Below are 11,228 nucleotides of genomic sequence, written 5' to 3' on the forward strand. Positions count from 1 at the left end.
CGCCTATCGAATTTTTTCGATTGAAAAATGGTGCTGAGGCCGATAGTCTTTGTAGCGATCGTTTGTTTCCATCTTGAAATACACGATCTTTCATATTAACCTTTATGTATCCAAGATCTCATTTTACTTGGAAAAGATTATTTATTATTAGAGCACGTTCATTTCTGATAATTACAGTAATATGGTACGATTTACAAGTAAGAATATGATGTAAATATGGAGCCTTGCTTGTGTACTTAATTTAATTAATTACTTGTTAAACTGCAGAAAATGTTATTGATGCGGCTAGATAATGTTAAGTTTTGAAAGTTCTATGATCTTTTGAAGATCCAGTAAATATGAAACATAAAATGTTGGGTTTAGAAGTTATTTAGGTCTTAAAGTGGTTTTGGAAAGACACATTGAGAACATTAGATTGCTTTTTGCTGAAGTTATAAGTTGATTAGACCCGAGTACTTTAAATGCTTGGTTCCTTTGTAATAACATCATACTGGATGACTTCCGGTATCATTTACAAAGCACGAGCATAAGATACATTCATGACTTCTTTTACGTTACGAACAGTAAGTAGTCATAGTCAAAAACTAATTATCTGATGAGTCTTCTAAGGAGTGTGCGAAGGCCTTTTATTTAAGTATGTTGATAACTCTGTTTTAAGTTAAAAACTATTAGAATTTAGGTATCTCTATATTACTTGCTAATTTTCTCTACTCAAAGCGAATGATATCAATCAACTTCTTCGAATAAGATGCCTGCTTTGCTTAAATATATAATTTCAACAAAATAGATATTCTTTTCACAGGAAAATGCTATCGTATCAGAACATCCCGCGGCATCAACACAAAGCGAAACGCTACAACAGCCATGAGGCAAGCAAAACACATGCTTTGGTGTATCTTTGAAAATTAAAACCACACGAACCAACGACATCATTCGAACCCGGCGGTGCACAAACTTTGCCACAGAAGAAACAATTTCCTATGAAACCCTCTCTTCACACACCCGGCAGGAATGAAAAACGGTCCAGATTTCCTTCCCGGTCCCTTTTCTATGGCTCACGATTTTGTTCGTTCGTTCGTGTTTTAGATGTTATTGCATCGTACATCCTCTCCGCACCATAAACCTGCCGGGTGAAATGCATCCCAACTTGCAGCGAAGAAAATCGTGCCGTGGAGGTGCAAACCCCCCAACCCCAGCCAAGATGCAGTTACATCACACCCTTGGCTGCCGGATGACCTTTTGCTGTTTTATTGCGGTTGTACGGCCGACACGCCGACGCCCTGCCAGATAAGCCGATCTAAATCGTGTCCGTTACCTTCGCCCGGTTCGCCCAGTAACATCCGCGAAGGCGGCGTTGTTGGGGAAGAAGCATTAGCATATTTATGAATTCCTTTGGCGAAACAAGAACAACGTGCCAAACCGCTTCACCCCGTTTGGGCGCAATCCGGAAGCGTTCTTGGGAAGGAGTATAACAGAAAGCAAAAACAAAAAACCAGCGCATTAGTCAAGTCTCGGTTGCATTTGCGGTCTCCGGAGGCATCGGTACGAAGCTTGCAACCAAAACCTCCCCGAAAGCTAATCAAATTCATGCATCCGTTATGATGAATAGTTGACGGAGGCGGTGGTGATGCGTGCGGTCTTTTATTTTTCAGTGCATTCGGCGACCACGGCGACCGCGCCTATCTTCCGGTGGTGGGCCCATTTCTCGCACACGTACACCACAAAAGCTCATTTCTCTCTCTCTCTCCGTCTAGTTCAAGACCGCAAGGCTGCGAGAGTAGAATGAATATTTGATCGAAATCGAACCGAGCTGGACCAGCCCGATGCGTACGGAGGCCACCAGCCGGTACCGTTTCCATTTGAGCAGTGCAGAATGCACCACGGATGCATTGCACCGGATGCACCAGCCGGTGCTACAGGTTTTGGAGATTGAATCAACCACTCCTCTCCACATACCCTCCGTGGCGTTTTCGTGCCAGCACAACCAAGAGAAAATTGATTTCCATCAATCCGGCACAGCGTTCGGGATCAACCGCAGCGCACCGAAGAACCGCTGATAACGATGTGGATTTGTTCGGGGGCTTCTCTCTCTCTATCTCTCTCCCTCTCTCTTTCTCTCTCTCTTTCTCTCTCTAACTCCAAACCATACACGGATGCAAGCGATTGCACTTAATTTGGTGGATTGTTTGTGGTGTGGCAAAACTTTTTTCATTAGACGACGGGACGACATCCACCGCCAGAGTTAGCGTGAGCTGCTAGCTTTTTCGCGTTTCGCGATGCCAAACTTCTGCTGCCCGGACTCCCGGTGCCCAGCGGGTTTGTGGGCGGTTTCTGGCAGGATAAATTGTGGTTCGTGCGCCGGTTGCGATTGAAATCGGACCATCAATTCCGAACAAAACGTGAAATAGTTGCACAAAAGGTTTGGCTCGATGCGCCCGATTTGAGTGATTGGACGGATGGGTTGGTTGAGTATTTCGTTTGGAAATTTATTGTGCAGCATGCAGAGTTACTGTTTGATGAAACCGATTTTTTCTAAGTAAAACTATGCAACGCGTTGTATAGAACAATTTGGGATGGAATTTGAATACAAATGCTGATCCTTGTGTTCAACTCACGTCATCAATTCAGCTCAGACATCAATTTCCAATTTATGGTTTGCTGTTAATTAGGCTTTCAAACCTAGTTCAACAGCTTATAATTTTGCAGAATTATATTTATGTTAGTTCTTAGCAAAGACAATTAATAAAACGTTCCTCAGTAAACTATGACTCCTGCATAGCCGAGTATCCATCGATACTTGGACCGAAACAAATTCACCATCAATTCCTGAAAAAGGTTAGCATTGATACCAACGCCATATCCCGAATAGGTTTAGGACTTTATTCTTTATAAATATAATAACATTACTGGGTTTCTCTCGATTTTTTTTTTGTTGGTTTTTCCAAAACGAATATTTTCATAGAACTGTTCTAAGTTGTTGTAAAACGATACGGAAAAAAACATGGGCGCTCTGATTAATTCCTGGGAATGTTTCAGGATCTGTAAGATTAAAAAAATTGGGCCAAAAGTCTCTTTCAAAACCGGTGTATCATAGCTACTAATATAAACGTACATTGACAAGAAATACTAGAAATAAACTTATTCACCGCAACAAAATAACTAAAGATCCCTTACAGTAATGTCCCTTACAGTATGCTTTATAACAAATGCTTTACAGTTTATACACTTTAGCCCAACACAGGAATAGTGTATTCATCATCAATCAAAGCAGAAGTAAAGAGGAAAGAACCAACGTTCTCATAATTCAAAAGGGTACTAACTAGACAAAAACAAATCCTTTCACATCAAAATCAAAACCTGCAACTTATGGTACGAAATCCACAACATAGGAAACCCCCTTGAAGGATCTTATTCATCTGGACTAGCGTGATTAATCTGTACTTAATCCTACTTCTTATTTCAAAAATATAGAATGGCCCTCTACTTAAGATCGCCTAGAAAAGGTTTCGCCTCAGTTCGACCTACGTTGATCTTTCTTTAAGGTTTTCTTAAGTTAGCGCGCATTCGCTCACATTACACTACAATATGTTCGTTGTCAGATGTAGAACATCGCAAGATTCAAAATGAATTCCTCTACTTTTATGTATTTGAGGTCTGTCTCAAGACCTAGCAAGATTTGATCCCTGTGACCAAGATAGATACTAAAGCGTTCTTTTTTAAATATAGCGATACGTTCAATATCAATTCATGGAAATTCTAGAGTCCAGTTCTCCAAGACAGATAATTCTTTAGTTCTAAGAAGTTTCAGTCAGGGTTATTTTTGAAATTAGCTTTTTTGTGTTTTTTATCAGTGTCCATATCAATCCCATAAAATAAAAGGGACTTACTTTTGACTAACATATTTTTAAAACAGATTCCCAGTGTTTTTATTTGTTTGCAATTCATTATTTCAACTAATAGTCGATAGTTTTATCATTTTTATTTCAATATAAAAAATCCCCTTCAACTGCTTATCACTTAACAATCCCATTGGAAATTCCCCATTTTGTTCCTAATGATAATCGTTGAAAAAAGCTCATCAAAAACCGTAATTGAAATGGTAGCTTAATTGCTAGGTTGAAATCGAAATCCTCCACCATTTAACAATCGAAAAAAGAGGTAACCATTTGTAACCGATCGAAAAAAATACAAAATCTCATCCAATTCCATTTAACCTTCCCGGTTGTGTGTGCCAAGGTCAGCCAACGTCCAGCCATTTGAATACAACAAAACAAAGCACCGCGTGTCTTGACATTGAACCTTCGTGAACCATCGAAAAATTCGTTACACCACACCATTCTTAACAATACTGCTACAGCATGCTCCAACAAGCACCCGGCTGTTTGCAATGCCACACCTGTCCGATGTACGATTTCTGGCCTAAGGTTAAGTGCATCTAATTAACAAATTCCTTCGTCCATCAGGAAGGCAGGAACAAAGTAGCACAAAAAATCACAAAACAGGAAAGCATGTTTTGTTGCCGTGGTTGTTGAAGAACAACTGTCGTCACGGTTGCTCGATCGGCGACGGTTCGATGACGCCAAGTGACAAGGCAAGATTATCCCGCGACTTCACTCGGGGGGCCTCTGTCTTGGATCGGTTTTCTATTCCCGAGCTACCATGCTTCCTCACGACGCTTGCGTCGATAACTACACGGCGGTGTACGTGTATGCATGTAATCAGGATGGAAATTACAATAAAGACTCGGCGAGACATCGTTACCGGCCGGAGTACTGTGCAGAGAAAAAAAAACTAAGTGGACGTAAATGACTCTGCGACAGACACACAAAAACCTATCAGAATACAGATCATGTTGCTATTATTTGAGCGTTGTAGTACGTGGTGAGCTGTAAGGCTGCAAGACATTTGCGATCGTCTGAATCACTACGACATCCAGGGTACTCTAGGTTCTGAGCAAAGTTACTGGTAGTTTATTTATTCCTTTGCTTGTGAAGGATCGTTCATAGGGTGATCAAACATGGCAGCTTTTTCGTCAATCATTGTGCAACGAACGTAAAGTGATAGCGAGGTGAGGAGTATTTTCTTCATTCAATTGTCAGAGAGCTCAATTATTATCAAAGGCTCCTGAAATCCAAAGGGATCCTGAAATGTTGTGTTGTGAAACATTTAAAAAACTGTCTTATTTTGACGTATAAACAGAGCAAATTGATACTAAAACATAGCAAAACATTCAAAATTAGTGGATAGTTTAAACATTTCTAATAAAATGACAAAAATAGAAAGTATCGTAAAGAGTTCAAACACTAAAACGAGAGATTCTTAATATGCGGCAAGAAGAGAAAAGAACTAAGATATAAAACAAAATGATCAATACAGAAAGTAAGTATAAAATACAAAAACAGTAGTTAAGGACCATCAACTACAACAATCTTTACAAACCACAAATAAGAATTGCGTAGATATATTCACAAATACCTTTTGAGTTACAAAACGTTATATTTTTGTTTTATACATTCTTAATCTGTAAATACCACCCGTGTCGTTTATAGTGCCTAAGAGTTATTTCTATCCTTTGCTTTACTTCCTTTGCCACCCTATCAAACAGAGCATATACCTAACATAATAGCCTCTGGTTCACCGCCACCGTTCATCATCCCGCCCGACCTGGCGAGCACGTTATCAGCTCGTCTGCATCATATTTCTCTGAAATTCACGACTTTTTTGTCATTTCAATAACGGCTGCACGGCTGCATGAAAAGTATCGTTCAGGATGGGAGGAAAAAAAAGGCTGAACAACGTGCTATTGTCGTCTGCACAGTGACACAGAGCATGAGCAGAGTGGTTTCGCTTCTTCCCAGCATTTTGCTTCAATCTACAGGTCTATAGTGAGATTGCCTCAGCTCCGGCGTACGGAGGAGATGTACGGAGAAGTCTAAATCCTAGGCTGCCGAATTGTGCTTTGTAGGCTGCTGCATGCAATTGATTATTGATTGGTTTATTGTATTTTATTGAGCATTTATAAAATTATAATACAACATTTGCCACAGCACGGAGCAGTTGGGGCATTGTCCGTTTCCTCTCTTTTACTTCTAGCAAGAGGCCTTGCATTTCATTCGCACGGATCACGACTTTTTTTTCGGTGAGAAAGTTTTTCCTTCTCCATTGTACGGGGCTTTGTTACTAGCACGGAATAGAAGTGCAGCGAATGATTTCTTTGACATACTCCACAGTGAAAAGATGTGGTCGTGGCATGACATTTAAAATGACAAACAATCCTCATTTCGTTGGATCATGGATCGTTTATCTATGTACAAAGACTATAGCTAGCTACTATTAGACTAAGAGTTAACGTTATGAGCTATACCAGAATAGGCTTTGATGATTTCTAAATGCTGGTACATATCATCATCCGTTGTACAACTTCGTTGGATAGAGTTGCTTGATTGTTATTTTGTTTTCCTAACTTCTCCTATACAGGTGACCTACGAGATACGACTCTATTTGGGACAAAAAAAAATATCCCAAAGCAAATCGTAAGTCGAAATAGTCGTGTGTCGAAGATCTCTGAAAGTTTATAACCGAAGTTGGTGAGTCGATATCTATGGCATAGCGTATTTTATTGAAAACAATGTACGATAATGTATTAGTTCACTCCTAAAGCCGTTTACACGATATAGATAATCTACATCTGGTAGTTGGGGAATCTCAATGACAACTTTAAACCGTCAAAATCAAAATTGTCGTATCTAACTCGAGGGGGTCGTATCTCTGGGGACGCCTGTATACTCATTTTAAGACGCGGGATCATCGGGTTTTTTTGAAGCTGGAAAAAAAAATCTCAATCACTTTTTGAAGATTCTTAGGCCCTCAAAACTGGCTCTCAAAAGAGAGCCCGTGATTATTGTCAATTTTTTTACTTCAAGTTTTAACATTATCATTAACAAAGTAACATCAAGTGTCATGATGCTAATCAAAATAGCTGAAATGCAGTTACTGGAGAGAAATGTTGTCCCCTAAATAAGACATGCATCATTTTACTAGGCTTCAAGGTCATATCATTTTTTGGACTGCACGAAGAATATCGCTAGCAAAGGAATCGTAAAGGTTCTCGAGACCTAAAGGGAGATACTAAAACTCTTGATAGATTGAAATATAACTACTCGTCTATTGTTAAATGCTTCCCTATTGTCTTGTGCTGTCAGCTGCTCAGCACACACCAAAAACAATTATATTTTCTAACCCTTTACTTTTACACTAACTTCCACGCTTTACGCAAAACAAAAAAACAAACCGCCTCAACATCTCATCATCATCACCAACCATCCAAAACCATTGTGAAACCACTTGATTAAGAGCAAATCGCCAACTACCACACCCCATCCCCGCCAGGGCTCGGCAATAATCGTTAGCACAGTTCCTGCAGACACACAATTTCTGCACAGTAATTACCATCCACACTCACACACACACACACACAGAGTCACAGTCTTTCGACCTTCGACTGGACACTGGTAGCTTCGTAAGCGGAACAGAAACGGGCGGGCGTGTGGAACTTCCAAAACGACCCACGAGCTTAAGTTCGCCCTTTTTGGATGCGATGGTCGAAAAAAAAGAGTGCAAATTACACCGCTCCTGCCCGAGGGGAAATGACTCGCTGGTTGCACTTTTGCGCGCTGCTCCGAAGAGCATTAGAAATCGAAACGAAGGCGTAAAAACAAAGCCGGACAGGGGTGGTGAAGAGAAACGCGAAACGCCGGAGGACGCCTTTTTGGCTTCGGAAGTTTGCATTGGAGCGAGTGTATCATTAGATAATTGTGGGGCTCCGTGGAGCTGTGGAACGATTGTTCGAAAACATGGAATCTGGGGAAGCTTTTCGGGCAGGCAGGTAGGAGATTTGGGCTTAAGCGAGCGGCAGGATCTTTGTAATAAAGGAGCGTAACGGTCTGTTAAGAAAGGGAGTAAGGGAGTGGGTCAGGTTTATTGAAATGACAATCAAATCATTTAGCAATCAGTGTGCCAATTCGGTGCATAAACGATTCTAAAGTTCTTGAAATGGTAAAGATCATACCAGATGCTGGTAGTTTTACAATATATTGGCTTAATTAGGAACTGCTATATAGGTGCATCGATGGAATCCAATAACAATTGAGCATATTATTTTAAAAGTTCTTGACGTACAATGTTTAAAATAAAATAAAATGTTCCAAAAATCAACATTTTCAGCTATGCGAGATAGCCTGCAACTTGATTTTAAACATTTTTATAAACCATTATTTTTTATGGAGGACAAATTGTTTGAAGAATTATTGTTTAAGACACTAATATGATCTTGTTGCAGATTCTAAATTTCAATTAACATTTTCTCTTCAACAATTGCTAAACTTGGGTTTATCCTGGTGATTTGTCTTGTTTGAATGAATGTCGACATGAATGAGTGATGATAGGCACAATTATTCTGCGTTCATCTTAAGTTTGAAATTTAGTGACCGATACAATAGTGATATTGCCATATTTACCATTTAATTTATTTTGATTTCCACGTAAAATAATACGTTAACGAATGAATATTCATCACTTGGTAAAGACATCTGCGCATAATTGAGTTCATTATTTGTTATCTAAAAATAATTTTATAATCCTGAGCTGTCAAATAGAGAAATTAAACTACGCGGCAATTCTTGGCTACAAATTTAGAAACAATTAACTGTTCAATTTTGATCAGTTGGAAGGCAACGCAACACAATTCACACAATTACAAGAGGCACATCAAGAGAAACTTACTTTGAACACAAAACCGATGTTGAACCAGATACTGAACACACACAGCTCCTGGAAGTAATACTGAATTCATATCGGTCCTAGAGCTGACAGTAATCCCAGGACGTTCATGGAACTGACACCTAACTCATGCTAATTTCACAGATCACTCCTAATGGTTTGAATTAAGGCTATGCTATTCTATGTTCAAATTTACAAGGTTGTTCAGTGGTTCTCATAATTTTGTGACACTTTCTTTGGAGTTTTCTCCCGTGAAGTGAACTTTGTGTGATGAGAATTGGACTGCACAGCAGCCTTTTTAGGATCCAATAAGAATCATCTGTGTGCCTAGTCAAAACTGGTTCCGTAGAGTTCAGTCCCCATCAGTGTCCCAAAATTATGAGAACCCTGAAAATGAAGAACCCTGAACTTGAAAATCCCTGAAGCTTCAATTATCTAGAAAAAGTAAAACATCTTTTTATTTCGAAGCACGAAACAAAACGATGAAGACTCATGTTAAATCAAACTTTTCTACTCAATACGTTAAAAAAAAACAAAACCATATCATTAGTTCACGTGGCAAACAAGAAAACCAACAATTCAATTAGCGGAACTTGGGGCAAGTGTGCCACCTTAAGCATTTCAAGTTATAACTCACTAAAACGTGTTTTTCAAAAGCCGATTTAAATCTCATAACCATTTTACATCTATTTCCTCACTTATAAATGAGTTTCGCTTGAAAAACGTGCAAACAAAATTGTTTTTGAAGCGTTTTAAAAAGGGTCCAAAAAGACGTTGTTTTTTGGGCTATGGGGCAAGAGTGCCACTCGTATGGGGCAAGACGGCCACCTGGTTAAAATAACCGTATTTCTTAGATAATTGGAAATTATTACGTTTGTACCACTAGTGTATGTATTCCTACATGTATTTAGTCAACAATGAACCCTTTTTGACCACCAACTGTACCACAATATGGTTTGTTACTGTTCTGTTTTTCTGGCGTGGAATCCGCTCACAATAGCGCACCATTCCGCAGCACGCTACAACAATGTTTACATTTTTGACAGCTCGCGCCTATGAAAGATGGTGGCACACTTGCCCCAAACAGAGATGGCACACTTGCCCCAAAAGTTGTAACTTTTTTGAAATTGAATTTTTCAGTGACAAAAAAAAAGTTTTTTTCAACTAACCCCACAAAAAATTTCACGTTTTCCCAGCTATACGGTGGTGTAAATATTTTCTCGGTTGATTGTTCGCATGATTTTTGAGAGCTTATTTGGTTGGATTAAAAAATTATAATATTCTGCTCAATTTTGAAACTCAATATAAATCAGTTCAAAACAATGGGAAATATCCATTGATCTATATGAAATTTGGCTCAGTATACCTAGTCATTGGAAAGGAACCAACTGTATACACAATTGATCATTAAACTAAAGTTTTTAAGGAAAAATGCTAGGTGGCACTCTTGCCCCGTATGGCACACTTGCCCAAAATTCCGCTAACTAAAAATGGATGTCGAACGAAACCGTTTTTTTACAAATCAAAGACTGTGTATAATTCATTTCTATCACAACGAGCATCATTCATATCAAACAGAAACAGCATAATATGTTAATAAATGCTCATATCAAACAGTAAAACATAAACAAAACACTGTATACGTATAATGTTCTGCGATAATTCTCTTTCCTTAGTGCGCATTGTTTCACACGACGGAAGCCGCTAATGACTCTAGCTGATGCAATAAAAACGACAATGATTGTCAACATGGCGTTTGTTATAGCTACAGCCGGCACACCCTAATCTCTACTTCACCCAGGAAACAGTTTTTACTGCACTAATCTTATCTACCGCAACCACACGCGTTTTTCCAGCATTACTATTCTCTCACGCGCAGCTGCATTTCATTAGCGGAAAAATGAAGAAAAGAGAAAAAAAACACCCTTCAAAGCCAATCATTTCGTTTGGCTCCATCATGCCAATATGTTAGATGTGGAAATTCTTGCCCCATCTGCGAGCGGGCGTGCCAATTTCTTGTGGCGATGATGCTCCCCTCAAAAGCACTAATGAGCCACACACATACACACTACTGAACGATGGTTCATCACTTTTACGACCACTGTTCTACTTCCGTGGTGGAAGAATGTTGACGATCGTTGAATTAGTTCTAATTAAATCCCAACTTCTCGTGGTGTTAAATTTAAGCAGTTTTTTTTTGAGGGATCAACTTTTAATGCAAACGGTTCGTTATTTTCCATCCTTTCCATCTTTCCCGCATTGAGTAGTGCAAAGCTAGCAGCAAAAACCGAAAGGCCGGAAATTTCCACCCATACCGAGTTTTTACAACTAATTTAATGTAATACGGCGCATAAAACGAACGCGAATGTCATCACTTGCAATCATCTTCATCAGCGCTTTTGTCAATCTTTATGTTTCACTGCTTTGGTGGGAGAAGGGAGCAGGACTGT

The sequence above is a fragment of the Anopheles coluzzii genome, chromosome 3 (genome assembly GCF_943734685.1).
Source record: "Anopheles coluzzii chromosome 3, AcolN3, whole genome shotgun sequence".
Classification (NCBI taxonomy): Eukaryota; Metazoa; Arthropoda; class Insecta; order Diptera; family Culicidae; genus Anopheles; species Anopheles coluzzii.